Source organism: Rhinolophus sinicus, chromosome 13, assembly GCF_057876585.1.
Source record: "Rhinolophus sinicus isolate RSI-liver-muscle chromosome 13, RSI-T2T, whole genome shotgun sequence".
NCBI classification, from domain to species: Eukaryota; Metazoa; Chordata; class Mammalia; order Chiroptera; family Rhinolophidae; genus Rhinolophus; species Rhinolophus sinicus.
The window spans coordinates 58,277,977-58,305,858 of record NC_142513.1 but is presented as its reverse complement, the minus strand read 5'-3'; the positions used below and the strand labels follow the sequence as shown (position 1 = coordinate 58,305,858).

At 50.6% G+C, this 27,882-nt stretch overlaps 1 long non-coding RNA gene across 1 annotated transcript in view; it reads left to right on the top strand.

Annotated features, from left to right (window-relative positions):
• The window catches only part of LOC109444937 (uncharacterized), a 109,380-nt gene that overhangs the window by 50,771 nt on the left and 30,727 nt on the right, over window positions 1-27,882 (top strand). The gene's annotated exons all lie outside the window — the stretch shown is intronic.

Here is a 27,882-nt window from a genome sequence, read left to right as displayed (position 1 = left end):
TACCTGCTGGCGAGCGTGAACCCCTTCCTGAGTCTTAGGAAACCCACGAGCCCTCAGTTCAGAAACACAGAGAAAAGTGTAAGCAGTTTCCATAGTTTTCTTGGTCTTTATATAGGTACTCTGAAGCTCACGCGTGGCCTGGAGCGAGAAATGAGGTCTAAGGCAGAGCTCGGGAGGACACCAGTAGTTCAGGGGCGGGCGGTGGAAGAGAAACCATCCCAGGGAACTGAGAAGCAGCTGCTTGCGTGAGGGTGGGGGGCAGGACGCAAACCCTACAAGAATGATGCTCGGAAAGCGGAACAGGAGTTTCCCAAGGAGAAAGGTGATCAGTAGTGTCAGAGGGTGAAGGTTATAATTAGGTCCAGTGAAGCTGAACCTCCATAGGTTTAGCACCAAGAACGTCGAGAAGACCCACGGCTTCAAGCTCCTAGGTCAGTGTTCTCCGTACACCCTGCTTCGCTTCCGTGACTCTGCTCAGAATCTCAGGGGAGAGGGCATTTGTCCAGCACACAGACCCCGTTTCGGTTGACAGCAGGCCCACTTGAAGCAAGCGTGGTGTGTAAGAATAGAAAACGGCAAGTAGTTTCTGGGCTGAGGCTGCGTGGTTGGTGGCTGCCCTCAGTTTTCTACCCCGGCACTGGAATTCCTTCCACAAAAGGGCATGTGGTTTCCTTGTTCCTTGACTTTCGGCTCAGCCGTACAACTTGCTTGGGCTGGTTGGATGTGAGCAGACCTGATGCAAAGAGCTTGGAAGGCCTTGTGCAGCTGGCCTTGACCTCTTGAGCTTCTGTCATGGCCTTGAGATAAACCTGGCTGGCTCAGGCTCACTGCTCCCAGGCGGCAGGGGCATGAGATACGTGTGGAGCAGAGCCACCCCAAGCTGGCTCACGCGTGCCAAGGACGTGCTTGTTCCTGTCTGCCGTTGAGACTTTGCAGTTCTTTGTTTCCGGGCACCTCCTTCCGGGAAGCCCTCCTGATGTCCAAAAAGTTTTCTTTCCCCTGTCCTGCCTTTCCTGGGTCCCTTCCTCACTGTCCCTCTTCCTGACACTCTGCTTTGGTCCCCTGTCATAGACTCAAGTCCCCTGGCTTCCAGGCCCTGATCTGGGCCAAGAGGGACAGAAGCAGCGCTAGCGCCACTTCTGGTTGCCCAAATCTCCTCGTTTTCTAGACAAGCCCAGCACTAGACCCCACTCAGCTTCCTGTCTGGTGTTTCTTACCCAGGCCCACTCAGTCTCCTGCATTTCTGCCTGGGATCAATCAAATAATTCCTTCAGCACATTTTATTGACCTGCTACTGTACGCCAGCTCGTTAAAAGCAAACTCTCCTTTTTTAAAAGACAACAGTTGTTTGTTTTTATGTGCAACACCCAGTGCAGTGCCTGACATGTAGTTGCTAATCCACCGATTGCAAACACATTGCTCTTCTAGAAAATACTGTCACAAATACATTTGTGCATAAATCTTGGTTTTCCATTTAAAACATTTTTCTGTTTTTTTTTTTAAATTGCCAAAGTAATGCATGCTTGTTTTTAACAAACTAAACTATCAAATTACATTTAAATTTTAAATTAATTGACAGGAACTTGGTGGTTGTATCTCCCAGAGAACAGTCTGGTCGGTGAAATGAGGCTCAGCGTGGCTCAGCCTCGTGCTCCATGTTCAGCGCCAGGCACAGGGTAAACTCCCGGGACACGGGAGCGGCTCTGATGCCTCTTCAGCACTTCAGCAGGCAGCCCCTGCTGCTCAGTCGTTGCTTTGCTCTGCCACGGTGATGCCATTCAGACCCTTTCCAAGGGGGCCTTCCTGTGGCGTCCTCCTGGGTCCACCCTTTGCACCACTCTGACTGCAGCTGAGCAAGGGGTCTGCCGTCGCCACTCGCCAGCTTTCTCCCTGGGCATGGTCAGCAGGAAGCGTTCCTCCCGGCTCCCGCACTCCTGCCGTTCTGGGCCTGCGTGACTCACTGCTCTGCAGAGATGGCGATTCCTCCCTAAACCCCCCCTTCTCCTCCTGCTTCTCCATCCTCTCGTGTGTGCAGAGAGTATCCAGGACCTTGCACTTCCCAGTCCTCCTCTCCCTTTGGGAGTCTCACAGAGCCGTCCTCTTCTTCTCACTGTGGCTGCCCCTGTCCGAGGTCAGGTTGGCAGAAACTCCTGCCGGGAACGTGGAAACGGCCTCCTAACCGGTCTCCCTTCCTCCAGCCTCTCCCTGTGTTTCCTGATCAATGACTTAGAGGCTGAAGAATTGAAGTGTAGCTCCAGCCCTGTCTCCGAATGCGTGCGGTTTCCGCGGCTCCCGTGGCCTTGCTGAACCAGTCTCAGCTGCTTTAAGGCTCATGCTCTAACCCGAAACGAGTTTCCTAGCCCTTCTTTCTTGCCTGCCCCTCACGAACTGTGAACACAGCAAACTTGACAGTTTCTAGAACTGTCCACCGTCTGGGTCGGCCCATGTTCTCTCTGTCGGGAGTGTCTGTTGCCGTCCCCACATGTCACCCTACCTGTTCTTAAGAGCTGCTCAAAGGCCCCTTCTCTGTGAGCCCTTTACTGATTTCTTCAGCTGGAATTGATTGCGCTTTGCTCTGAGAGCCACGGCACCATCTGTCCTCTGGACCAGGATTTTACCTCAGCTCTATTGAGAGTTGGGGCCCAGCTACTTCCTTGTGGGTGCTGTCCTGCACATGGTAGGCCCTTTAGCAGCACCCCCATGTTTGCTTTTACCCACTAGATGCCAGTAGCACCTCCCCACCCAGCTGTGACAAACAAAAATTCTTCAGACATTGCCCTGGGGGCAGGGGCAGAGCAAATCGCCCCCGGGTGAGAGCACTGCTCTAGCGCAATATTTATGCGACAGATCCCCTGCCACACTCAGCCTGCATCTGGCCGGGAGGATGCTCCCTGATCATGCTGGGCCGTTTCAGGCCTGCAAGCTTTTGTGCATGCTGCTGCCTCTCCCAGGAATGCCCTTCCCTTCTCCCCTCATCTGCTTTCCTCCTTAGCCTTCAAAGCCTGGATGACGGACGCCTCCTCTTGCAGTTCTTCCCAGCCTGTCGCCGCTTTCCCCAGGCGGAATGGATGACTCTGCTCCCGGGGTCCCCCGGGACTCTGCATAAACCTCTGTCGTGGCCCTACCGGACCATGCGCTCTGTTACAGAAAAGGCGTTTAACTGTTTGTCTCTGTGGGTACAATGTGAGTTGTGACGCGGCAGGGACGCCGGCCTGCTGAGGCGTCCCCAGGTACCAGGACCCTGCACAGGTAGACCACCCAGCACAAGGCGGTTATCCGTGTCTAGGAACAGCACTGCCTGAGTTCAATCCCGGGCCAGGCATTTACGAGTTATGTGATTTGAGGTGATTTATTAAGCTTCTCTGGAGGTTTCCTTTCCCTCTCGGTAAAACTATCTTAATAACAGCAACTATCTCACAGGCTCGTTTCAAGGGTTTAGCAAATGAATACTTGTAAAATTCTCACCTGGTCCCTGGCCTACAGTCCGTGCTCAGTCAATCTTAGTAAAGAATGAGGAATGAGAGTTGCACTGGGCTGTGCAGGGATGTGGGTCCCACAGGCTGCTCCACCCTCAGTGGCACCGTAGCGTGGGTGCTGCCCCTAGGAACTGAGCCTCTGTCGCCCCCTTCCCCCCACCACACCCCTGTCCCTTGCAGCCACCCTCACCCCATCCTCCTTAGCATGGGCCGCTTGGGCAGCGAGCACAGGATGCTGGGGAGAGAGGGCTGTGGCCTCACTTCACGGTGCGGTAGCCAGGCTGGAGGGAACAAGGACAGACATTAAAAACCTATTTTCTCACTGGGCATAAGTAATTGGCAAAAAAAGCACTAAATCCATAGCTGTCAGGTGAAGTCATTTCCGAGAGAAAAGGATGGAGGGAGAGTTGGAGGGGGAGCCGGGGTGGGAGCCAGACGGAGGGAGTGAAATGCAAAGCAAGGTGCTGGCGAGTCCAGAACAGAAAACCTCTCCTTTCCTCTGCTGGACCAGACTGTTGTCCCTTTAGCAACCCTCACTCATTTTCTTTTTTTTAAATTCTTTTCTGGAAAGAGAGATTTCTAAGGTGGTAAAAGCAATGAAAGCCAGCCCTGGAATTATTTAATGAGCCAGAATGAATTGCATTTGAAATTATTTAAGCGGGATCTGGGAGCATTTAATTGCAGCTAGGGATCTTAACTCGAGTGGGAAAGGATCTTTGTGCTAATTGCTGGCGATGATATTCCTACAGAGAGGGAGATAGCAGCGAGCAATTAGCAGAAAGGGGTAATTGCAGAGTCTGGACTGCTTGGCTTTGCAGCCTGGGCAGCCAGGTCCCCCAGCAGGGGGCAGGCGAGATCTGGGACCCTGAGTGGGAAGGGGAAGCAGGGAGGGCATGGGACCAGGACAGGCTTCTGGCTGTGGAGGCTGGGTCCAGCTTCTCTAGGGATGGGCAGGGGACCAGACCTTCAGAGGGAGATACAGTGAAGCTTCCAGCCACAGTGGGCCCCGTCCCATCTTCCAGAACACCAGCTTGGGGAGGCAGCGAACTTGGTCCTGATTCTAGGGAACAGACAACCCTGTTTCGGGTTTTCCTGTTCCAGTCCACACAGCTCACCTGGAGGCCTGTCTGTTGGTTGCACCTTCAGTCACCTATGTTGTTGTGGAGTATAGGATCCTGTTCATTAGCTTTGGGATGGACAGCTAACCCTGGGAAGGCATTGCTAGCCCCATTCTACAGATGAGAAAACTGAGGCTTTCGATTGCGACTTAGTTGAAGACGCAGAGTAGATGAGTGTCAGTAGGTGACCTAAGACCCAGGGCTCTGTCCTGAACGTTCATCAACTATTTGTCATTGTTACCGTGTTCAGACAAACGTGAGTGCCATTGTCCCTCTCCTCCGGGGTGAGTGTACAAGGCTCACACAATAGAGCCATTCGTAATTATGAGTGATTTAAAATGCTAACTTCTGTATGAAAGATATGAATAAAAGCCAGAGGAGAGAGGGCTCCTTTCTGAACGGGCGACCAGCAAAGGTGTCACCTGGCAGCACGGGTAGAGTTTGGACGTGTGGACACGTGGATGAGACAGACTGTGAACAGAGGGCTTTCTCAGCATCGGCAGGAGGGCGCGAAAGCAGGGACGCTACGGGAGACGGCAGACTTTCTGTGTCTGCAGAGGAGAGCAAAGCTAGGGGAAGAGCTGGGTCAGATAATGGGGAGTTGTGCGTGCTGGGTGGTTGAGTGTGAACCTCGTGTGCCGGCAGTGGGGAGCTATGGATGGATTTTGAGCTGGGGAGCAGCTGCGGTGGATTAATCTGGCAGTAGAGGGGGTGGGGGGGAGGCTCGAAGTGGAAAGAGGATGGCTGTTGGAGCCAGAGACTGTCGTAGGACCTTGTAGAAGAGGCGGTGAGTCTGAATGGGGACGGTGGCGTGGATGGAGACGACACGCCAGCCAAGCCCTTGCTCTGCCCTCAGCACCACACTGGACGCCAGGCCTGTGCTCTGAGGTGCTCAGCGGTAGTTGGACCGCAGCCTGGGTTGGAAACACAGATTGTGGGTGACGTGTGTATAAAGTGTGGGACACAAGGCTAGTGTAGCCAGGAGGTCATCTGGTCATCTAGCCCGGTCCTTGCTTTTGACAAATGACACCCAAAGCCACCCAAGACCCTGGTCACTGCCTCTGTTTGCAACTCTGCAATCTCTCTTCCCCGCTGAGGTCTGTGTTTAATCATCCTGACAGTCCAGAGAACCCACACTAGAGCTTCCTCAACTTCGAGCAGGAGAAGTTTCTAATTCTGAGCTGGTGGCAGAGGGAAAGTGCTGTCTCCCAGGTGTGGTTTCCATGCATCCCTGGAGTTGGGCAAACAGAGCAGAAGCCCGTGGAGCAGGTTGAGCTTGGGGACAGAGGGTTGCCCCTCATTATCTTTGTATCCCTCCCCACCCCCCCATTCCTAAATTTCTCTTATTGTGGTGCACGTTGCCTTCATTCTGTCATCTGTGCCACCTCCTCCAGGAAGGCTTCCCTCATTTTTCACAACCAACTTATTCCTCTGTAAAGACCTGCTTCCTGGGAGAGCTGCCAACAGATAGATCTATGCCTGCTTAGCGGGCAGGGCCATGTCTTGTATGTGTTCCCTGTAAGACCAGCAGAAGGCATGATAGAGAGAAATTTGTTATTATTGCTTTGCTGTTATTTTGTCATGTTTATAATGCTAATAATAATAATAATTAAAATTACCACTGCACTGGCCATGTGGTGAGCATCTTAATGCATTATTTCTAATTCTCAAATAAACCTGCAAGGGAGGGGTCATCAGTACCATTTTCAAAGGAGGAAAGTAAGACGCAGAGAGAGGCCAGGTCACTTGTGCGCTGTCCTTCAGTTAGGATGGAAAGGTTTCAAGATTTACTCCTGGGCTGGCCAGATCTGAAGCCCGCTCTCTCCCTCATTCCTCCCCCCACCCCTTTCTTTTTTTGGTGAAATTGCATTATCATGCTGATGTTTGCAAATATCACCTCCTAGTTGGCTAGCATAATAATAACAAACCAGATTAAGTATACTGAGCTTGGGCTATCGTCCATCTGAAGGTGCACCTAAGGGTTCCAGCCACGAGGGGAGGTTTGCTTGTTCTAAATCCTCTGCTCATGCAACTTTCCACAGCTCTAGGCCACCGGACAGAATGGGAGGGGCTAGAGGCCCTACACTGAACAGTTTCCAGCTCTGCACAAAGGGGTCGCTGAGAAAATGCGATTGCTCTGGGGTCTTCCAGCCCATAGGTGGAGCTGTTGGACTCTGGGAACCCCTTTTTGCAGCGGTCGGGGGAGCAGTATGGGCCAGTCCCAGCCCAGCTCAGCTCAGTAAAAGAGAAGGCACAGCGCTGTTTCTAAAAAGGGACCTGGAAACAACCTAAATGACCACCGCGATGGGCCTGGTTAAATCGGTTACAATACACCCACAGAATGGAGTGCCATGTAGCCATTAAAAATTACGACATAGATTTATGTGGATTGATAGAGGAAGATGTCTCACAATATATTTTGCTGAGGGAAAAGCATGCCTCAGGACATTTGATATATATAGCATTATCCCCAAGATATAAAACTGTAGGAGAGAGACAGAGATGGAGCGTAAGCAGGATTTCACCAAGACTATTAACAGTATAGATCTTTTTAGGCGGTGAGATTTCATATTATTTCTACTTTATTCTTTTCTGCGTTAACCTTATCTGTAATATGTGAATTTTTAAAATAACAAGCATACATTATCTCTGCAGTTGGGAAATATCAAGTCATTTTCCCACTCGAAAATTTATAAGGCAAACCAAACCGAAGGTGTCACTAACTCTTCCCGAACACAGACCCTTTCAGAGTGTAGTCACCATGTCTCATCCGTGTGTTGGTGACTAGTTATTTCCTTGCAGAGGAGTGGAGACATTTGTCACCCGTGTTAGAGACAGAAAAAGCCGAAGATGCCTTTTCTGGGCCCGTTCCAGGACCCATTAAGAAGCGTGGGGCCGGAGGACGCTCCACCCCCTCCCCGCCCTGGCTTGGCCACCCCACTTCCCTCTCCAGCTTCCACCCCCATCTTCCACTCCCCCGTCTTCACCCTCCTCCTGGTGTCTCCAGCAGCTTTCATCTCCACAAATTCTATGCAGCAGCGAGTCCCTGAACTTTCTAATTGAGATCAGAGATAAATATAGTGGGGAAGGAAGGAGGGAGAGGGAGGAGGCCTAGTTTTCATTTGCAGCATTTCCCATTAATAACAACTTCTAATTAAAAACTCTCCATCTCCTAGCCAAAGTCCAAGAGCAAAGTCCCCCCAGGTCTGTCTGTCTGGAACCTTTGTGCCAGTGAGTTCGGAGTGCAGATTTTTGTAGCAGCTGAGCCCTCACTGCCAGAAGCCATAATTAAGCTGGAAATGGAAAAGATAAATAAATAAAGGGGTATCATCTAAGACCATAGGGACCTTCCCTCTCTGCAGCGCTCGAAGGAGGCCACGCACCTTCCTCGGGGAGCAGTGCCTGCTAGGTCATCCTTCCCAGAGAAGGTGGCCGGGCCAGATGAGCAAGGAGGCAGCTGTTGGGTGGAGTGCGACCAGCCAGCGAGCGTTTCTGGAGTTTCAGGAGCTTAAGTGTCAGGCCCAGGGGATGGGGGCAGCAGCAGTGAGCTCTAAGAGAGGGCACTCTGTCTCTAATCATCTTTTCTTTTCACTTTCTCTTCTTCCCAGGTGTCCTCTGTGGAGGCCCCAGCCTTCTGTGGTGTGTGCTCCTGGTTGTGTGTGTGTGTGTGTGTGTGTCTGTGTGTGTGTGTGTGTGTGTGTGTAGGGTGTGTGGCTGCTGCTGCTGCTGGAGGAACGGTGGCTGTTAATCGTCTAAGGTAGTAGGATGTACCATCTAGTCTTGGTCTAAATACAAGCCCAAGTTTACTGTTTTCTCCAGAAACATTCTGATGCCTTTGCAACTTGCCGAACTGAAGTAGGCACCCGGGAATCAGCTGCGAGTAAGTGAAGGGCTGACTGAACAGAAAGACCCTCCTTGAACTTCGGTCTCTTACCTGTCTGCTCACTCAGTGCCTCACTTGGCTGTTGAATAGGCGTCGCAGAGTTCCTGCGTCCAAACTCATGACGGGCCCTCCAGACCTGCCCCTCACGCTGCCTTCTCCCATCTCAGGTGTAGATAACTGCGTCCTTCCATCATCTTGTTCAGGCCACATATCTTGGTGGCACCCTTGACTCTTTCTCTCACATGCCCCATCCTTTATCCATGAGGAATCCCCCTTGGCTCTACCTTCAAAATATACCCAGCCACGTTTCCCCATGTCTACTGCCATGACCCTGGTCCAAGCTACTACCGTCTGTCCTCTGTGTTACTTCAGTAGCTTCCGGACTGCTCTTCCTGCTTCCACTCTTGTCCCCTGAAGTCCATTCTACACCCAGCAGGTGGAGGGAGCCGTTTAAAGCATCCATCAGATGATGTCCCTCCTTCACTCCGATCCCTTCCTTCCAAAGCTTCTCTCGTCACTCAAAGTGAAAGCTTTCAGAAGCCTTAGCGAAGCCTCGGGCCCTACAGGGCGGGCCCCTTGTTACCTCTGCCACTGTCTCAGTCTGTTCGGGCTGCTGTAACAAAATGTCACAGACACACACCTACTCCCCACAGTTCTGGGGGCTGGGGAGTAAATTCAAGATGAAGGTGCGGGAAGATGTGGTGTCTGGTGAGAGCCCACTTCCTGGTTCACAGACGGCCGTCTTCTCACTGTGTCCTCACGTCGTAGAAGAGACAAGCGAGTTCTCTGGGGCCTCTTTGATAAGAGCACTCATCCCGTTCATGAGAGCTGTACTCTCACGACCTGGTCACCTCCTCGGGCCCCACCTCCAAATGCCATCACATTGCGGGTTAGGTTTCAACATACAGATTCTGGGGGGACATGACCATTCAGTCTGTTGCACTTACTTCACGTGCTTCTACGTACTGTCGCCTTGGTCCTGCTCCAGCCAACTGGCGCCTGCCTTTCCTTGACCACGTTAGCTGGCCACGCTCCGGCCCCAGGGTCTGTGTGGTGACTCTTCCTCCAGTGGCCTGCGTGGCTCTGTCCTTCGCGTCCTACAGCTCACCTTCCCCGCACGGCTCTCCTGACCAGCCTGCTGACATTACAACCCTGCCCCCCTCCGGCAAGCTGTTCCTTCCTTGCTTTATTTGTTTTAATAGCACTTGCCACCTTTTGCTATTTTTTAAACATGTGTTTAATTTCTGCTTCTCCTCTCCCCTACCCCACTGGAAAGTGAGCTCCATGGGGGCCGTGGTTTCTGTCTGTTTTGTTTACTGCTGTTATCCCAGGACCTAGAACAAAGCCTGGCACCAGTGCTCGCTCAATGGGTCATTTGTCAGATAACTAAATGGTTGAATGAATGAATCAATGAAAATGAACTAAATTGTCAAGTTAAAGTCTAGGTTTCCTTTTCTGAGAACCATAACCAAATGTCACCCAACCAAGTCCTAACACCTGGGAAGGGGAAAGCAGTTGTTATAAGAGGGCTTTGTGACTTTGAAATCTAGCCTTGCCATTTTTTAGCAGGTGACCTTGGGTATTTACTTAACCTTTCTGAGCCCCCAGTTTCTTCATTTATAAAATGGGGGTGATGACAGGATTTCCCTGGTCCTCAGGGTATTTGGATGGAAACAAAGCAATGGTATAATAGATATGTATCACTGGCCGGTTTATAGCAAGTGCTCAGTCAGTGTTTGCTGGTAGTGATGGTGCAGTTTTGTGGTCAGCAGGGAGCAGCTTGTAAATCAGTACTGACTGTCCATGATGAGGACGCAAATGCAATCTTCCAGAAAAAGGGGCTCACTGTTTGGAAAAATGAGGAGGCGCGTCTCGGCCGGCCCCTGCAGGATTGCAGTTCTGGGATGGCTCTTTGAAAGAATGAACATAAATGAAGGGGAGCTTTAAAATGCGAGTGACCAGAGTGGTGAAGGCGGAAAGACTCACAGGCTGCCGCATCGCTGTCCCTCGCATCCGTGGGTTTGTTCGGCACAGCGCTGGAGAAGTTATGGTCTGTCACAGGGGCTGGCAAGCTTTTCTGCAAAAGGCCAAATAGTAAATATTTTCGGCTTTGCTGGCCGTAGGGTCTTTGTCACAAACTACTCAGCTCTGCCATTGAAGTGCGAAAGCATCCATAGACAATATGTAAATGAACGGGTGTGGTTGTGTTTCTATAAAACTGCACTTGTGAAACCAGGTGGAGGCACAGATTTGGGCTTGTAGATTGCCTATCCCTGGTCTGTAGGATCCCATCATGAGATGGTTGAAGGAATGTCTGAAAGAGGACTGGACTGTTTTGAGGGTCCTCAAGAGGGAGAAGAGGGGCTGAAGGATGGACAGCAGGTCTATAGATTCTGTTCCCTTCAACGAAGATGTTGAAACAACCAGAGCTTCTGGCCGAGCCTGGTCCGATGGGTCCTCATTGGTGGGTTTGTTCAGACAGAAGCTAGTGTCACGCGGCAGAAATGGTGGAGAGTGTATTCAAACACTGGGTAAATGGTTGATTCAATCCTTGGCGACTTTCCAGCTCCCTTATTATCAGGATAGGCTAAGGTATGTGCATATGGACAGTCAGGGAAACAGAGTCACAGATTTGGTACCTATCCAATGAGTGGGTCGTTGAAATGGCCGATTGAAGACAATTTAATGTTTTAATTATATCCCCAAACAGATTTTGTGTGCATATCTCTGGGTGGAAACCAATAGGAATGCATGTCAACTTCATTCAGAATGTAATCCATCTCAGCACTCATTTGGGTCTCTCATGAAGACCCAGACACTAACCATAAACTGTAATCACTGTCCTACTAACAAAATAGCGTGAGGAATGTATGAGGATTTATTTTCTATTTAGATGCGAGAATGGCAAACATCTGTCACCGCGGCCTCTCCGCCTCTAACCTCCATGTATTTGAAAACATTGCTAATTAGTCTTGACACTCTTTATTCCTGAAACTTGGCCTCAAATAGTTCAGGTTCTAGAACTTTCATAAGAGAGACCTAGGAGTACCTGCTTAGCTGGAATAGGGATGAGGGTGTGGGATCGAGCTGAATGATGGTAAAGAATGGAGGCGGGAATGGCGGAGAACCCCAAGGACCCTCCTGGCCCCCCACGGCCCCGGAATCCTTCCCAACACATTGCTGCAGGCAGCTACCGTCAGATTCCTGGAGGTGGCTATTTGTCGTCTCTCATTTAGATGTTCAGAAAGTTCAAGTGCAACAACTGGCATTTCCTATAACCTCCTGGAAGTTGGCCAGTGGACAGTCAGTTGATACCTAAGATTTTTTATTGAGCACCCTGAGCATCAGAAGCATGGGCTCTCTCAGCATCTTTAACATGACGACATCTTAATGAGCCAGGTACTGGAAGTGACGCAAACTTCTGGGTGCAGGCACATCCTTGGGTCACTACCCTAAGTCATTACCCTAAGTCAGGGGCTGGCAAATGTGGAGTGGTACGTTGGCGACACCTATTCACACCTGATCTCTTTCTGTGTGTTAGGACCATTGTGTTCACGCCCAAGCGAGTTATAGGGATAAAGGACAAGACCTTTGGGAGGGTAGATTTTGGTGAGAGAGTTGGGGGCAGTGGTCTCATTCGTGTGTCCACTTCAAGCTGAATATGGGGTGGAGGCTGGAGAGCAAAAGTGGGGCAGATGTAGTGAATACATATGTAGGGAAACGGGGTGAGCCCAGTGGGAACACCTTTCAGGAGCGTAACCCCAAGATTAGAGGTTGAAGCGGAAATAGCCACGGTGCTGTGATAGAAAATGGTACCCAATGTCAAACCCCGAAGGTGACAATGTAAGTGGTGGAATGGGCAGCAAGACTAACCACCGGAAGGGCTGGTTGCATATTGGAATCAGGTGTGATGGTTGGATTCTGAACTAAGGCAGAAATGATGAAGGTGCTTGTGTTTACATCTCATTCAGAACAAAATATGAAGATGCCACCGTAGCCCAGGGTTTCTCAACTTTGGTGTTATTGACGTGTGGGACCAGATAGTTTTTTGTAGTGGTGGTGGTGGCGGGGGGACCTGTCCCCTTAGGGACAGGCCTCTGCCCACTAGATGCCAGTGCCACCTCCCACATCCCCCTATGACAACCAAGTATCCAGACATTGCCAAGTATCCCGTGGAGGCAAATCACCCAGCTGAGAACTGCCTAGGCCTCCAGGCTGTGGTACTCAGCGCATGTTCTGAGGTACAGAGGACCCCAGAAAGAGGAGACGTGCCAGTCCAGACTGGTGTGGGGGCCTGGAAGAAATGGAAGAGCCTTGTGGGCCTGGAAATGGACCCATTTAAAAGCTTAGCACAGGTTCCCTCAGATCACATGCCCCCTTCCTGGGTTCTGTCTTCCTGGCGTAGAGGCTGCATCTCCTCGGCTCCCACTGAACACAATTATTCCCCGCAAAGCTACTGATTTCTTGTAGTCATAAGACTTTAAATCCCTCTAGGGCAGCAGTACACTCTTTCATCTTTGTGTTCCCAGGACCTAGCATGCTTGCTCATGAGATGTTTTCTAAACCCATGAATGAATGAATGAATGAATGAATGAATGAATGAATGAATGAATGAATGAAGTCCTGATTTCGGGATCGCTCCCCCACACCACAAATGGACGGGGATCCTGAATCATCAACGCAGAGCAAATATCAGAACTGGAAAATGACGAGTCTTTTCCTTCTGGAGAAACACAAGTCAGCCTAGGAATGAGGTTCCTGAGTCACTGAGGCGAAGGAAACCCCGGGTGGGGACGAGTGAGCCGACCTCGGGTTTGGGACCAGGCCAGGGAGGCCAGGTCGCAGGTCTTACGTCCCGAGTGCGGCCAAGGCCCGAGTCCGAGTCTCCGCAGCTGGTCCACAGCAGCTGCACTGACCGAGATGAGCTGCCCACTGTGGCCTCAGTGTCCCCCCCCCCCCCCCCCCAGTGCTGCCGCCACTCGCCTAGCCCAGCAGCTGGGAGCACATCCACCAGTTAATGGACCTCTGGAAGGGGGGGCGATCAGGAGCCATCAGCACAGCTCCCCACCCAATGGCCCTACTGAAGCAGTGATTTCAATTAAAGGGCCATTACCATGAAACCCTATCCAGCCCCAGCTCCCATCGGCCAGCGGGAGGCCTTTCTTCCCCGTGTCCCGGGCCCTGCTCTGTGGTTACCGAGCAGCCCTCTCACTGGGGCCCACCGCCTTTGCTAAAACACAGCAGCTGCTGCTCATAAACAAACATATTGATCATACAGATATGGGATGTCAGGGACTTAATTCATGAATGAAGTGAGCTTTAAGAGTGCCCGGTGGGAGCTGCCTCTATTTAAAGGGCCCGCAGCTGCCTGCGTTCTGAGGTGGGAATGGGCCTGTCTGACCCGTGTGCCGTGGGATCTTCTCCGTGGGTGCCACTCCCCCGGCCCTCCGCCTTTCCGCCCTGGGACCCTCTTTGCAACTGGGACATCCTCGGAGTTGGGTGAGGCTGGAGTGCTCTGTGGCTGACGGAACGGGCTGGGCCCTGTGGAGGGGGGCGAGAAGAGGGGGCTTGCCCTGGCTCGGGCTCTTGGGCTGCAGATGACGCTGATGGTGACAATGGCCTCAGCCCCGAGAACTGGTCTCCACCAGGTCCTGCCATCTCACTGGACCCAGTGGCACAGAGCCTTGGGAACCCTAATGAAGAGATCCCAGACGTTTCTCAATGCAATCACTTCCCAGTCAGACAGCCCACCCTCTTGTCAGCTTTAGCATATAGTCAGTAGCAAAGGCTCTGGAGTCAGACTTCCAGCCTTTGAATCCCAGCTCTGTCACTCATAAGCTGTGTGACCTCAGGCAAGTTTCTTAACTTCTCTGTGCCTTACCTGAACAAAGGGAAAATTGTTGCGGTGGAGATGAAAATGAAGCAGCATGTGCCATGCTTGCAATAGTGCCTGGCATAGAGTTAGTGTTTAGCCTCAGCCTGCTTTCATGGCCTCTGACCTCCCCTGAATTCCTCTAGATACCACTCAGGGGAAGACGGTGACTTCAGGGACATACAATGTCCTTCCATTCCCAGTGCCATATGGGCAGCTTCAGCTCTTCCCTGTCCCAGCTCCTGCCTGGAAGCTCAGGCTGGGTGGCACCTGCTAGAGTCCAGCCAACTCGAGTCCTCCAGGCCTGAGCGTCTGACTGTTTCCACCCTGGAGTACTGCTGGGGAAGCCCTGGTCCTTCAGCCTCTCTCTCCCCTCAGCTTTGTCTAGAGGTGCACTGACCCAAAGTGGTAGCCACCACTAGCCGGTTGTGGGTGTTTAAATTTGCATGTAAGTGAATGACCATGAAATAAAAATTGCAAAACTCATTCCCTCCGTCACACTAGCTAAATGTGCTGAGTGTCTTGGACAGTGCAGACTATAGACCACTTCATCTCTGCAGAAAGTGTTGGTGCTGACCTGGATGTCGTATGACAAGAAGGGGGGCTCCCCTGCCCCGCTCTCTAAGCCCTTGCTCCTTAAAGTGAGGTCCACAGCGGGGTCCACGTCACCTGAAGCTTGTTAGGAAGGCCGGCCACAGCCCAGACTGAGTCGGAGAGTGTGGCTCGCACGCATGTGCGTGTCTGAGAGCCACTGCTCTAAGGCTCCGTGTCCTGTCATGGGAAATGAGAGTGTTCTCTGTCGGATTAAACGAGGTACCCCATATAGAGTTCTTGCCAAACAGAAAGTGCCCACTGAAGACGAGACCCCCGTGCCCAGCTTCATGTGCCCCAATGGAAGGGCGGAGGCCTGCCTCTCACTGAGCCCCGGGACCGGATATTTTGTGGAGACTGCATCTGTTCCCAGCCCCTGAGCTTGTTTACCTTCCAGAGCCTGAGCTGGAAAACCCCCAAGGTCAACGGCTCAGAGATGCAGGTCTGGTGGGTTCCAACTCAGCACCCGAGAGGGTGGCTGGGGACTCAGGTTAAAGAAAACGGTTGTCTTTGGCCCACAGTAACATGATGGGTAAACGAGTAAACAGGTTATTGTAACACAATGTGCTCGGGAAAGGGAAGAGCAATGTCCAGGGGGCTTTGGGAGCTGAGAGGCGCTTGGCCAGAGGGCAGGAAACCTGCCAGGGAAGCTTCCAGAAGCAAGTGACTCTGAAGTCCAGATGAGATGGTGGCAGAGCAGGGGTTGGCAGTGGAGATGTGGGCACGGCGGGTAAGAGCCTGCAGAGCAAAGGGATAAGTTGTAAAGGCAGCTGGGAGACAGGGGAGCACAGGCTGTGCGGTTCTGCTGGAGGCTGAAGGCTCAGGCGGGTGGATGGGGGCAGTGAGCGTGGTCGAAGCTGGAGCTGGGCAGGGGTTCGTGTCTGCCATGGCTGTGAGACCATATTTGTGAGTTAGATCACAGAAGCCACGTTGTGGAGAAGGAGCTGGAGGAAGGAAGATTGTTAGGGGTTTGTGTACAAGTTCAAGGAGAGAGGGCGCAGGCCTGGACACTGGCAGCTAGGCCAGGGGGAGAGAGAAAAGCTTTAAGGACACACAGTCAAGTAGTAACCTGTCAGCTATGCATCTCTTTAATTGTGAATTTGTGATCACTTTTTTAAAGGCCTATGCTTAAGTTTACTTGTGTTCAGAAAGCTTTCTTTAGAGAGGGTGTGCATCCCCAGGTCTGTCAGACACAGTGAAAGCTGTTTTCAGAGGAAAATGTATAGCCTTAAATGCCTTCATTATTAGTGAAGAAAGCTCCCCCTCCCACCAAAAAGGGGCGGTGTTCAGTCATCATCTTAAGAAATTAGAAAGGAACGACTGAATAAATGCGAAGAAAATGGAGAAAGGATATTAATAAAGGTAAAAGCAGAGATTAATGGAATAAAAACCAAAGTATGTTAGAAAAGATAAATAAAACCCTAAGCTTGTTCCTTGAAAAGACTAGTAAAATAGATGAATCTGTTTTGAGAGCCTGATTAAGGGGAGGGCGAGATATTAATGTGAGAGAAAACAGAGATGATATAAATTAATTGCCTCAGCAAGACTGTTGGGAGGAAGTTGTAAGTACAGCGCGTGAGATTCAAGTGTCTCCAGCACTCTTCCTACCCCAACAATGGCTATGGCAACCCCAGTCCGTGCTCAGTCCTCCCTTCCCGAAAGCTCGAGGATCCCCGCAACACTTCGTTAATGTCATTCTCCCTACCATCATAAAAAATAATAGTGACGCACATTTATCTAGCGATTTTTTTTCTTCTATATGCCAGACACTGTGCTCCCTTACTTTGCATGGGTTTTCTTTTAATCCTCCCATCAGTTGAACCCGGTCCGTCGGGCCTCGTATGACACCTATTTTACAGATGAGAAAATCCAGTTTAGCCTGAGGGGGTCATTTGCCCTATGTCTCAAAAGCTGGAGGCAGCGTCTGTCCCGTGGCAGCCTGACTCCTTGGCTGGTGCCATTTTGCTGTTTAAGTCCTACCTCTCCCCTGCAGCGTGCTGGAAGCTGGAGAGCCTGTGGCAGCGGCCCTTGGGTGCCCCAGGCCCTGCGTTCCAGTCGTGGCTTTGGCACTTAGATGCGGAGCTGGCTCTTTTCACTTTCTGGCCAGGAAACATGTTGCATTTGGTTTCCATGTCGTTTCAGCCCCCTCCAGTCCGGAGTGTTGTGTCAGTATTTCCCTGACGTTCAAAGGCAGTTTGAAGAGTACAGGCCTTTCCTTCTAGGGTGGACCTCAACCTGCAGTAGTGTGAGGTTGCCTTGTGACAAGACTCAGGTTTTTTATGTCAGGTTTACTGAAGTTAACATACAGTAAGATTCATTCTTTTTCAGCTCATGGTTCCACGAGTTTTGACCGATGCATTGCACTGTGTAACCACCACCACAAGAAATAAATAGAACGTTTCCATCCAGGGCTGGCATTGTGGGCATGTGGCCTGTGCAGTTGCATAAGACCCCGTGCTTAGAAGTCCCCTGCACTTGGTTTAATGCTTTCCTGTCACCATCTTGAAATTCTTAATAATTTTTGAACAAGGGGTCGTGCATTTTCATTTTTCACTGGGCCTTGCAAATTGTGTCATTGGTCCTGTTTCCCATCACCCCAAAGAGTGTCCTCCTGCCCCCTTCCAAGACCCTTGGCAACAATTGATTGGTTTTCTGTTCCTATAGTTTTGCCTTTTCCAGATGGCATTTAAACGGAATCGTATAGTATGGAGCCTTTGGAGTCTGGCGTCTTTCACTTAGCATAGGCCATCTGAGAGTCATCTGTACCGTTCCATGTGTCACTAGTCCCTTTTTATTGCTAAGTATTATGCTCTGATGGGGAAGCATCACAGCTTGTTTATTCATTCACCAGTTGAAGGATGTTTGAATTGTTTTCAGTATTTGGCAGTTATGATTAAACTCATAATAATCCTCCCATACAGGTTTTTGTGTAAACATATGTTTTTATTTCTCTTGGATAAACAGTGATAATAAACAGACTGGGATTGCTGAGTCGAATGGTAAGTGTATGTTTAACTCTAGGAGAAAATGCCAAACGGTTTTTCAAAGTGGCCGAACCATTTTGCATCCCCACTAGCAATATATGAGCGCTCCAGCTGCTCCACATCTTCACCAGCACCGCGTGTTGGCATTATTTTTTATTTTCGCCATTTCAATAGGTGCGCAGTAATTTTATTTTACGTCTCCCAAATGACTAATGATACTGAGCGTCTTTTCATGTGCTCATTTGCCATCTGTATATCTTCTTAGTTCAAGCATCTATTTGACTCTTTTAAAAATTGTTTTCTTTCTTATCAGCTTTTGAGAATTTTAAAGTATATACTCTGCATGCAAGTGTTTCATAAATATTTTGTTCGGAAGTACTTTTGAGACGCTCAAGCATTTCGAGCTGGTGCTCAAAGGGAACTTCTAGGCTGGTGAACTAGAATTCTAGAATTAAACCTAGAATGTGCCTTAATTGGTGTGTAAATTGAAATTGAGTACACGGGCACCACGCATAGCTGCTGATGGGAGAAGGAATGGCATTGCAAGAGGAGAGAGACAGCGTCAGACCGAGCCTTTAGGAATTAGAAAATTTCATAGCCAGGTCGGAGGGGATGAGCTAGGACAGGAGATTGAAAAAGAGCTACCAACACTGCAAGAGGAGCCCGGGGAGGTGTGAGGCCAGCGAGGGCAAGAGAAAGGGGTGTTTCCAGAAGAAAGGAATGACCAGGAGTGTCAGACACAGGCAAGGGACGGAGCTGAGGGCTGAAAACCAGCCTTCAGATTTCGGGACGTGGGGGGATGACTTGATTTTTGTGGAGTGAGGGAGCAAGGGTGGTATTCACACCACACCTACTGCCACAGCCACGTGGGTCATTAGAATATTGAAATCCTAATGTGCGGATTGGTAAAGAGCTCCCCGTCCAGCTCCCTAAGTGACCCCTGACCACCCCAGCCCTTTGGCTCTTTCCCGGCCCCGCCGTGGACCTCCCCCATGGTCCAGCGAGGGGGTCTCTGGGGCCCTGCCAGAACCTTATGGTTAGCTGATTGGTTTTCAGGCCGCCCCTATTGGTAAGTAAATATCTTGAATGTCACTGCTGGATAGAAGCCATGTTGATGCGGCTAGTGAAAAAATGGAGACAATGACAGTGAAGGATTCTTTATAGAACGTTGGTTCTGAAGGAGAGGAGAGAGACAGATTGGTCGAAACTGGAGGATGTGAGGCCCGGGGGGGTTAGATTGTTTTTCTTTGTCAGATGAGAGGGACTTGAGCATGTTTAAAAGCCGATGGGAAGGATCTTAACCAGAAGAGGTGGCTCTAGTCAGACAGATCCAGGCACGTGAGTCTGCGTGGCCATGATGTTTACCATGTTTCCCCGAAAATAAGACCCAGCCGGACCATCAGCTCTCATGCGTCTTTTGGAGCAAAAATTCATGTAAGACCCGGTCTTATTTTACTATAATATAAGATCAGGTCCATAATATAATATAATGTAATGTAATATAATGTAGTATAATGTAATATAATGTAATATATAATATAATATAATATAATCCAGGTCTTACATTAATTTTTTCTCCAAAAGATGCATTAGAGCTGATGGTCTGGCTAGGTCTGTTTTGGGGAAACAGGGTACATGTTTTTTAATGTAAAATAATAAATTAGAGTCCAGTTTGCAAATCCATCTGAAGAACTTAGTGGATGGCCGTTGTCTCCAAACGACAGACTGACTCTCAGTGTGTTATCACATCCAGTTTCTGAGCCTCTCAGTGTGAGGACCAGATCCTGGATTCTGGTGAATTCACTGGTGCAGAAGCGACTTTGGGAGGCCTGTGGGCCGCTGGCATCTCCCAGCCTGCCTGCTGGAGACCTGTTGGAGCCACTTAACACCCCCACGCAAATGTAGGCCAGGCAAAGCCACGGCCCAGTTTGTCGGGCGAGCCCGGTAGCTGTGTCCTGAGCCTGGGGATGGCTGAGTGTGTGAGCTGTGGGGTCCTGATGTGACATGAACCCTGCCTCCCAGGAGCTCATCTCGTAGGCGAGACGAGGCAGCGCTAAATGCAGCGGAGCAGTCTGTGCATCGTGAATCCAGCCAGAGCAGGGAGACAGCCTCTGCTGGGGGGTGATAACTACTGTCCGAGTCATAGCGGGGTGTCCTTCTCCCAGCCCTGCCCCTCACCTCCTGGGACTCCGTGTGCCCGCAGTCACATTCCAGGCCCCAGAAAGTGGTACCCCGATGGCACCTCTGGACATATCCTCCATCTGCGAGCTGCACTGTCAGGACGGTGTCAGACGTGCCTCTTGGACTCAGGACCCGGTCACATTGCCTTCCCTGGGACCGTCTTCAGACCTTGGGAACTCAGAAGCCCACCTCTGCGCACGCTCTCACACGCCATTTCTGTCTGCCTGGTGAAGCCCTTCACCCCCTGCTGGCTGAGGGTTATTCACTCTTCCAGGCTCTTTCCATTCCTCCCAGGGAGTCTCTCTCCCTGCCCCCCCCATCCCCTGCAGAAGGAGGAAAATACGAGCTTAATTCCCAGTGAAGTACTCCCATACAGAACATACTTGCTTCATCCCAACAGGGAGGCCAAGCTCCCTTTTTTGACAGAATTTTCTCTAGACGTCCATGTAGCTCTTTGCCCATCCATCCCACAAATCCCTGAGGTCTCCTTCCCTCTGGCGGGAAGTGCCCTCACTTTGCCCAGCTAGCCAGGGACGGAGTCGTACTGGGGAGTGCCGAGGCCTCTTCCAGCTCTGCTGGCTTAGCAGCCTTTGTCCTTTGTGGTGTGAATCCACTCGGAGCCAAGGACACCTGAGCACTGCCATGCACGTTGCCCACGTGAAACAGCTGCCCACACGGGGCGCCATCAAGAGAGGCCAGCCTGGTCTTGTGGTGTTTCAATGGCAAGGTTACAGAGTAAGGGTAGTGGGAAATAATGCCGCCTCGTCGTTTGTAACCTTTCTGAATAAGGCCTCTGTGCATAAACCGGAGGTTTTCATTTTAAAATCAGTTGTGCTTGTTGTGCTCTTTGGAAAAATAAATGAGGAGCTGGGAAGAAACAAGTGGGATCCAGGGCTTGTGAACACAAAGCAGTTGGAGTGGGGTGTGGGACTGCGGTCCTGTAGCCGAGACTGCTGTTGTCCTGGAGGACGCGGTTAGCAGCCAAAACCCCCGAGTGGTTGCTATGGGAAAAGAGAGGTGCTCACGCTACAAAAATGTACCAGACGTATGTGGGCAAAGCAGCTGTCTTCCATTACCCTCAGGCGCCCTGAGAACCTCTGTCCCATCGAGGGAAAAGAGGGCCCTCGTCCTGTGGCAGAAGCCCAGGCATCCAATCCAAGTGCAGCCACTTATTAGCTGTGTGGCCCTGGGAGGTCCCTCGATGTCTCTTCTGCAGAAAGGAGGGAGCAGTGTCTACTGCGTGGAGTTCAGAGGTCACGGCGGACACAGAGCCATGCGCCTGCTGGCACGTGTGTGGGCCCATGGCTGTGACTGCCCCCCTAAGCTCACTCCCAGGGGGTGTGCAGCAGTGAGGGTGGCTGGGGCTGAGGGCTGCTAACCTGAGAACCGAATCAAGCTCAGGGGGTGCAAGCGGGGCTGTGGTCTCAGCTCCGAACCCAATGGTTTGGCAGCGGCTTTGGCTAACTGTGGCATTCTGGTGGCAGAACTTGGAGCAGTGGAAACTCTACCATACGTGGCTCCGCGGAGTCCATACTGGGTTCTCTGTTGGGCCAGACCACACAGACACACACACACACACACACAGACACACACACACACACACACACACACACACACACAGCATATGATTTGCCCTCAGCCCCATCCCAACACTCAGAACCTCACAGGGCTTGTCTAAATCCACTTCCACTTCTTCAAGAAGAAAGGGAGGGAACCATGAAGAAGGTGGCTTGTATTATCCTCTGTGTTGGGGTTTGTTCACTGTGTAACACCCACCTAATGCATGGCACAGAGCAGGCCGGCTAAGAGGCCAGCTCGCTTCCCCACCAAGCCCTTAGCGTCTCCTCCTGGCTCCTGCAGACTTTGATAGGACCATGGATGGTCGTTGGCCACCTGGGCCTCAGTGACGGCCAAGAGCTCTTCCTGCAGAGGCCACACCCTGACTTCCGTCCCAACGGTCTGCATTTACCTGTCTTCTGCTCTTCTCTAGGCTGTCTTGTGTGTGCCCTGTGCCCTGGTGGGACTGAAGGCAGAGGGTGGAGCAAGGCAAAAGGGGTGCCCAAAATCACTTTCCTTCTTGCTCGCTAGAGAGTACTCATGAGGTTTGATCGACGGGGTTCCGGGTCATTTTCATCCTCTGCCTAGTAAGGCAGAGCTGGGCTTGAGGGGGCAGATGCTCAGGGTGGGGCGGGGTGGGGTGAGGCTCGCAGAGACCCGGAGCCGTGTCGAACGTTCCACAGTGGCTTCTCATTGTTCTGGGGACCAAGCCCTTCCTCCTAGACCCCCGTCACCAACACGGGCGCCTTCTCTGCACCGTCCCCGTGTGGTGCGAATGGCATCCCCGGCAGCCGTGTGGCGTGGCCCCTGACGCTCCAGCTGCAGCTGCATCACTGTGGCTCTGCCATTCCTGCTGCCTTATGGTTAAGTTTTCTGCCTGGAAGGGCCCTTTCTCTCTCACATCACACTTGTTCTCTGAGTTTATGTCATCCTAGAACTCATTCACGAAGGAATTTCACACGTCTAAAGGACATTTCATGGCTCCACTTTACCAAGATCAATGACCGTCTTACTGGTTGGGGCAGACACTGCTGGTCGTTTAGCTAACAGACCTCTCTGTACCCCAAATCCTTCTTTGATGGGAGAGGAAGTCTTCTACTGTCAGGGTTACTGTCATACACTCATTTTCCCAGGCTTGCTTGCGTCACGCATATGGGCAATGAGATCTAATCTTTGTCAGCGGGACCTAAAAGGAAATGTGCAGGAAGGTGTCTAAGAAATGTTTTCCTCTCTGGTAGAAAGAGACACATGAGGAGAAAATACCCCTTTTTATTATTATTACGAATATGGTTGTGTGAGGATATGGTGCCTGAAACGACAGCAGTCATCTTGGGCCCAGGAGGGGACAAGCCTGAAAAAACTAATGATAATTGAAGAGTGGGAGGAAAGAAAGAGCCTTATTTTTAGGCGATGTAGCTGAACCGCTAGGTAGACCTTTGAACTTCCATGCTTCTGTAATTTGTTAGATTAGGTTATTAAATGCCCTTCTTGATTAATCTTTATTGAGTGCCCAAATAGGGAGAGACCCTGTGCTCGTGTCACCCGCGGGTTAGTGGAAAAGCCTGCATTCAGTCAACATCCTGGGTGCCCATTCAGTGCACCCTAGGTGACATGGATCCATTTCGTGGGTGCCCAGGACAGCTGGAGTAAAGACACGGGAAAGTGTGTTCATGAAAGTTGGGGCTGAGGGCAGGCAGATTTATCTGAGTATCTTACCCTCTCAGACTCTATTACCTCCCAAGACGTGGGCTCGGGCACTGGGGGTTCTCAGAAACGTATGAGAGGCCCTCAGATCGTGATGGGTGCATCTCTTTTAGGATTAAATTTTACAGATGACAGTGGGTCTAATTTGGGGTGGCATGGACGAATAATTGACCTCTGGTACTTTGTAAAAATCAGACATCACTCATCGGTGTTCTGTCAAAAGCAGTGCAGTCTTTCCGTTAATTCTGGTGATGCTTTATCGTTTGCAGGAGCTCTCCGGATAGGTAGCTGCTGGGATCTTTTCCCCTGCTGAAGCGGTTTGCAGACTAAAATAATTCAAGAACTGCTGTCATTCTTTGTGCCTTGTAGGTCACTCAAATGAAAATTTAAGGACCAATGAAGCAATCCATATTTGTCAGGGGAGAGCGGACCCTGGTGTTAAGAAGCCCCCAGGGGGATAGGTGGGGCTCCAAGAGACTAGAATAGCTGACTCCGGTGTGCTTTGAATACAGATGGCCTACATCTGCCTGTGTGGCACGTAGCTACACCTCCACGCACTCATGTGTCTTCTGACAGTGTAGCACCACCCACAGACTCACACCTACACGTGCACAGACACCCAGAACTGGGACACGGTGTGGCGTGCAGGAAAGTACACGGACCTTAGAGTTAGGCAAACCGGGGCTCGCATTGCAGTCCACCCCATCTTGTGGGTCTCAGTCTCTCCACCAGAAAAACGGGGACAATTCTATCAACCCCTCCAGGTTTTAGGAAAGATTCAACGAGATCACCTATGAAAAAAGTGCACAGCCTATGGGAGAGCCTGAACACGTCTAATTTCCTTTCTTCTTTCCTTTTCCCTCACAATCTGCTGGCCGCTCGCGACATTTGGTTCCACCCCTTGGAAGGTCTCAGGGCAGAACTTCACAGTCACGTGGTAAAGACCCAGTGCGGCCACTGGAGACGATGTAGGGAGCAGGAGGCTTTCCCTGGCTCTTCCCGTTCCTGGAGCAGACGCATCTGCTTCTCGGCAAACATCAGTCACATCCCTCTTTGTCCCAGAGGGAACCCGACTTCTGAGACCTCTCGGTGTTGGGTGTCAGGGTAATAATAGGAATAGCTTCCGTCCATTGCATTTTTACTGTGTGCCAAGCATCGCGTTAAGGGCTTTATGTGCTTTCTTCCCACAAACCTATCAGTGATGCAGGAACGGACAGCATCAGTGCGAGGAAACCCAGGCCCAGAGAAGCCCAGTTGCTTATCTAGAGTTACACAGAAGAACGGGAGTCAGGATGTAAGCCCCAACCAAACAAGGCCTCATTCTTAATCAAGGGTCCCAGTAAAATGTACATGGTATGCACGTACCTTTTCACTGAGGTAACGTGCATGTGTATTACAGCTGTGGTCACGACTGTATAAGCATTGGACGTGTGCATTTAAACATTTCAGACTCTAGCATGGCTCAGACCGGTAATTAGGTAACGTTTGCCCTCACCCCTGCTTGTTCAAATGTATGCTTATAAATTGTAGGTACGTGCTACTCAAAGTGGGCTCCCAGCTGCACTGGGGATCCTGCTAGAAATGCAAATTCTCAGGCCCCACCCCAGACCTGCTGAACCAGACCAGGGGCAGGCCCAGGGATCCGTGTTTGAATAAGTCTCCAGGTGATTGAGAAGCACTAGTGCAGATGGTTCTCTGAGACACTCAGCCTACAGCCTTGCAGGTAAATGGAGAGTTTAAACCCATCTTCCGATTGGCTCGGTCAGCTGGTGGGAGGTTCGTGCATTGTGCTTACGGGCTCGCAATGCTCTGCCTTCTGAGAACTTAAGACAGGCCTGTTATTTTGCGGAGATCTGATAAATGAAGAACGGACTGTCTATTTCTTTTTTGACCGAGATGCTCTCCATACCCCTTTCAGCCAGCGACAATGGCAGCAAGCATGGCTACGCTCTGAAAGATTTAAATACTCAATTAATCAATGGAATATTCCATTAGTGGGATAATCAGTTGCCATTGCCCTGATCTATAGTTACATCTCAGCTGGGCCTCACAAATTGATTCCTGATGAAGTTCTAATTGACTGGACCATCTGATAAAGGGCCAGTTGGAGTTTATTGAAATACCCGGTGAGCAGTCCCTGGGGCTGGGGCCTTCCTTAGGGGAAGGTAGGGGGTGGGAAGAGGGCAGAGGAGCGCCATGTATGATTTATGTCCAGTTCTCACTCCATCTTCTCTCCAATACAATGTTTATCGGTCCCAGGTGAGGGATGAGCTCTCACAGCTGGCGCGTGGGGACGAGACAGCCGCTCTGAGCCGATCCCTAGCTCTGGGCAGCAGGTGGCCAGCGTGGGATTTGCCCAGGAACCCTCAGGGCAGTGGTTCTCTAAACTGAATGTGCTTAGGAATGTGGAGTCCAGGTCTCAGTCTCCGATTTCAGATCTATTCTCTGGGCCTGGGGTCGGGTCTAGGAATATGCATTTTAGCAGCTTTTTCATTGCTCCCCATCCTGCTGGTCTCCAGACCTCCCTTTGAGAAATAACTGCTCCAGGAGCTGGTGGCTTAGAGCAGCCTGTCTCCAGGGCTCTGCCTCCCCGGGGAGATTTGGGTTTCTTAGGCTGTGTGTGTGGGGACAGATGTGATGTGCGCTGTCAAAGCCCCCCAGCCTCTTTGTTGCCTAGCACCCCTTTCATTAATGTTTTCACTTGTTTTCAGTGACTTTTTCCTTCCAGATAATCTATATTTGCTAGTAATAGATTTGCCTTCCCATTTTGATTACTCCAAGATATATATATGTAACGAAGGATGTAATTCAAATGGTGTACTCGTAGTATCACCTTTATTTGTTTCATTTATTCACTGACTTACTCTCGGATATCTTTTAAGGATCCTTATGTGCCTGGCATTGAGGATTTTTTTTTTTTTAAGTGAAATCAGTGAAATGCATGGTTCCCAATTGCAAGGAGCTTGTTCTCCTTTGGGAGAGACAGGCAGGAAAATGAAATGCAGCGTTAGAGGTGAGTAAGGACCCTGCTAGGGGACCAGGTAATTTAGTAGGTTTTGTCACGGGAAAATATGTGACACACATTAGGTTTTTTTGGAAATTTGAAAATCATTCCCAGATCTCTGTATCTATCTTTGAGAATTCTTCCAGCCCAGGGAGTCCCGAGTGAAATTAAGGCCCTGACAGCTAAAGATGCCCCTGGGTAGTCCACGAGAGTGCGTGGGAATGGCTCTTCTCAGCTCTTCCTGTGGGATCTGCAGACACTGGGTGGTCTTAGGGGGTAGACTTAGATATAAATGATCCAAAGCTCTGGGTATCTAAAGGGGCGCTCAGATTTCAGATAGTTTCCTTTGTTCTTTTCTCTTCTCTTCTTTCCTCATTTTCCATTTTTTCTTTGCCTTCTCTCTTCTTGGTTCTCTTCCTCTTCCCGCCTTTAATACACTGTGTTTTTTGTATATATGCAGCTTTAATCTGTGTTTAGGTATAAATGTCCAATGTTCTTTCTGTGAAAATACTTTCTGGTATTTTGGATGACGTGAGACAGCGTTTAGAGCCTCAGAATGTCTTAATCTGGCCCTGGAGCTATTGAATGTTTTAATTCCTTTCGCTACAGCCCTGCCCCAAAGTGCCACAGCAGCTGTTTGGTAGATGGAACCTTGAGTGTGGTTTAACATTCTAATCCCATTCCCTTTGTCACGATGCTCTGCTGCTGGCAGAAACCGCCAACTAGGTCACAGAATGTTCCGGGCCATGCCTTCATTCGTGTGCCGGGTATTACGTGGTTCTTATGTGTGAAGCAGCCTGGGAGATGTGACTGTCATTAGGACGCGGTCCTGGCCATCAGAGACCCACCGGCTAGGATAGTGGCCCCCACGTGGGCATGAATCACACCAGTGGGCCCTGGGAATCACTGAAGGGGACGGTGAGCATGCACTGGAGAGCAGCATTGCATGTGGGAAAGGTTCCCGTTTGGATTCTTTTACAATCCTTAGGATTATTGTAAGGTGTAAGTCTCGGCGTGGTATCAGCTCACTTTTAACACATCCCCAATACTTGCTAATCTCCCTTTTAAACACAGAACAAATAGCAAGCCTCAGGCCCAGAGTCTAAGACAGGCTAGAGAGTCTAGCTGGTCTTAAATAGTAGTGTTAGGTTTTCGTTGTAATTATCTTCTGCTTGTGGTGGTTAATTTTATGTGTCAACTTGCCTGGGCCACAGAGTGCCCAGATGTTTGGTCCAACATTATTCCCAGGGTGTCTGTGAGGTGTTTCTGGGTGACATTAACATTTGAATGGTAGATTGAATAGCGCAGATTGCCCTTCCCTCTGTGGGTGGGCCCCATCCAGCCAGTGAAGGCCTGAACAAAAGGGCTGATCATTCTTGGAAGAGGGAATTTCCTCCTGCCTGACTGTCATGCTAAGACATTGGGTTTTTCCTGCCTTTGCACTTGAGACATCAGCTCTTCTGGGGTCTTGAGCCTGCAGGCCTCTGGACTGGAACTACACCGTTGGCTCTC